This window comes from Alligator sinensis, unplaced genomic scaffold, assembly GCF_000455745.1.
Source record: "Alligator sinensis unplaced genomic scaffold, ASM45574v1 scaffold220_1, whole genome shotgun sequence".
Lineage (NCBI taxonomy): Eukaryota > Metazoa > Chordata > Crocodylia > Alligatoridae > Alligator > Alligator sinensis.
Genome location: NW_005842136.1, coordinates 1,211,858 through 1,214,862, shown reverse-complemented (window position 1 = coordinate 1,214,862; position 3,005 = coordinate 1,211,858). Strand labels below are relative to the sequence as shown.

General features: G+C 55.3%; 1 protein-coding gene across 1 annotated transcript in view; it reads left to right on the top strand.

The window, feature by feature from the left end:
• Positions 1-3,005, top strand: part of F13A1 (coagulation factor XIII A chain) — a 105,962-nt gene that overhangs the window by 89,879 nt on the left and 13,078 nt on the right. The gene's annotated exons all lie outside the window — the stretch shown is intronic.

Sequence of the window (3,005 nt, the reverse complement as noted above, 5' to 3'; positions counted from 1 at the left end):
GGGGGTGGGGGGGAAGCTGGGGGGAGGGCACTGGGAGATTTTTTCTCCAACCATCAACCGTAAGGGCTACATTTTTATTGGATATTTAGATATCTAAAAATTGTGATAGACACTGGTAGGTATTTCAAAAAAGGCTTGGAAAGTACTACAAGGGGCCTATCTGAATGGTGTCTTAAGACCTAAAAATCTGGCCCTGATGCTGAAACAGCAGAGTATTATAGGGATGTCAGCAGTGGACTGCTAATCTCCAGGTACAGACAAGATGTTGTCAAGGCCAAGAAAGAGGTATGCTTTGCAACTCAAGTCATGCAGGAAGCAGTTCAGCCCAGAGGCCATTGCTTCCCAACCATTAGGTGTATTTTTTTCCACTTTACCTTTGCATATGATGTGGTGGAACCATGTGTAGATCTGCATTGCAGTCACCTCATTTGCAGCTCTTCTACACATTAGCTAGCTCAGGGATGGAGAAGAGTGTTGCTGTGCCAGCAAGGAACTGAGTTTGGGCCTTCCATAATGGATTCCAGGAGGGCTTTGCAGCCTTTGTTGAATTTACTAATGTTTTGGCTATAGTGGTGCCTGAACTAGGTAGTTTGAAGCTGGCTTACTCTGTTTATACAAGCTGCAGTCATAGTGTAGGTCTATGTTCTTCACATCATACAAAAGTAGGGCTCCAAGTGGCCTCTAGAAGACATCTAGTCCAACCCTCTGCCTGAGGCAGGATGGTCTCTATCCAAGTCATCCCATACAAGTCCTAACCTATTTCTAAAACCACAAAATCAACCCTGTCACACAGCCCAAAGATATCAAAAACCCCCTGTGCCCGCCTCTGCTCCAAAAGGCGCTCTCGGGCAACTCTTGCGCGGGTGGCTAACCGGATCTGCCCCGCTCTCGCTGGGGAGTCCCCGGAACTCGCCAACCCCGCGGGCGCGGCTGGGCCCGCAGCAGGGGGGTCCCCCTCTCTGCTGCCTCCAGCGCCAAAGCGCCCCTGAGCGGGCTCTCACAGGGCTCCGACCTCCCCTACACCCCGGCCAACGCCACCTTTGGTCGCGGACCTTCTGTTCCTTGTCCCCGGGCGAGGACTGGGCGTCAAGGGCCCTCTTTGCCCTTGCGGCCTTCTCTCCCGACGCCCTGCCGGCGTCTCTGCCTGGGCTTCTCCTCGGAGCTTCTGCCGGCTCCCTCGTCAACTTCGCCACTCTTCTTCGGCGCTGCAGCTCTCCCAGCCTCCGTCACTCCCGGCACTGCTGCAGCCTATTCGGCCCACGGCAAAGGCCCCTTGCGGGTGCCCGGTTCCACTCCCGGGCTTCCCCCCGGGCTTCACGTCCTCCCGCAACATGCCCCCTCTGACTTCGGGGCCGCATTTTATTTCCACTGAGCGGCGCCTCTCTCTGATGTCACTCCGCCCCAGCTGTATGAAAGCGCGGCTAACGAGCCGCACGGGTGGTTGCCCGGCCTGCACGCCGCCACTGCTCCCACCTCCTGCGAAGCATAAGTGAGCGTTTCCTCTGGCTCTGGGCCGGGGTCTCCCTCTAGTCCCGTTGTCCCTGGGACATAACCCCCCCCTTAAGATGCCTTGGGGCACTGCTTTGTTTCCCCTGCGGGTCGTAACTGTAGGGTCAGTCCATCCTTTCACTGGATCCTTTTGGTCCCCGACCTGGTCTTCATTTCCACACCTAGATAAGAAGTCCGCCACGGTGTTGGTTTTCCCGGGTCAGTATGTGACACGGAATTTATACGGTTGGAGCGCTAATGCCCACCGGGTGATCCGAGCAGTATCGGACTTGGCTGTACTTAGCCACTTCAGTGGGGCGTGGTCCGTCACTAGTGTAAATTCCCTGCCCATCAGGTAGTACCTGAAGTAGTCCACTGCCCACCGAATTGCCAGGCACTCGCGCTCGATAGTGGCATACCTTTTTTCTGCCGGTAGTAGCTTGCGGCTCGCTTGTGCCACAGGTCTTTCGCCCCCACCTTCTTCTTGGGTGAGGACTGCACCCACCGCAGTCTCTGAGGCATCCGTCTGCAAGATAAAGGGTTTTCGGAAGTCAGGGGTATGAATTATGACGTCTTCGCATAATGCCCTCTTCAACTTTTCAAAACTTTGTATCATTTCCTCAGACCACCTGACTACCCCCGTTTTCCACCCTTTGAGGGCACCCGACAGGGGTGCTGCTAATTCTGCGAAATGGGGTACAAATCGCCTATAATAGTTGGTTAGTCCTAGAAAGGACCGTAACTGGCGACAATCTTGCGGGACCGTAAAGTTTCGGATGATTTCTACTTTGTCGGCCAAAGGTTTAATTGTGCCCCTGCTGACCAAGAATCCCAAATATTTTGTTTCTTTCTGCGCAAAAGCGCACTTCCGAGGGTTTGCGGTTAGGCCGGCGTGCCTCAATTCTGTGAGGATGGCCCGCAGGGCTCTCTTGTGTTGCTCCCAAGTCCGGGTGTATACGATGATATACCGAGATGGGGATGGTAGACCGAGGTGCGGAGCTGCTTTATCTGAAAGGTCCGGCATACCGCTCTTAGAACCCCGGACATGAAATTTTTCCCTTGGTCTGTCAGGATCTCTTGTGGGATCCCCACTCGGGCTATCCAAATTATTAGTTCCTCCGCGATACGCGGGGCCGTTACCGTTCGCAGGGGGATTGCCTCTGGGTATCGGGATGGCATAGTCCACGATAACTAGAATATGTTGGTGACCCGAGCTACTGCGGGGCACTGGGCCCACGACGTCTAAGGCGATCCTCGAGAACAGGGTGGTAATAACAGGCATGGAGGGGGGCCCGAGGAGAGCGTTCGGTTCTTGTCTTTTGACAAATGGGGCAGGCCGCACACCGGCGGGCTACTTCCTCCCTCATCCCGGGCCAAAAAAACCATCTGTTCACCTTCGCGAGGGTTTTGTCCCGGCCCAGATGCCCCCCTATGGGGCTTGCATGCACCAACTGCCAAATAGCCTGGCGGAATTGGGCGGGCACCACTAGCTGCGGACCCTCGACCTCCTCCCCCCC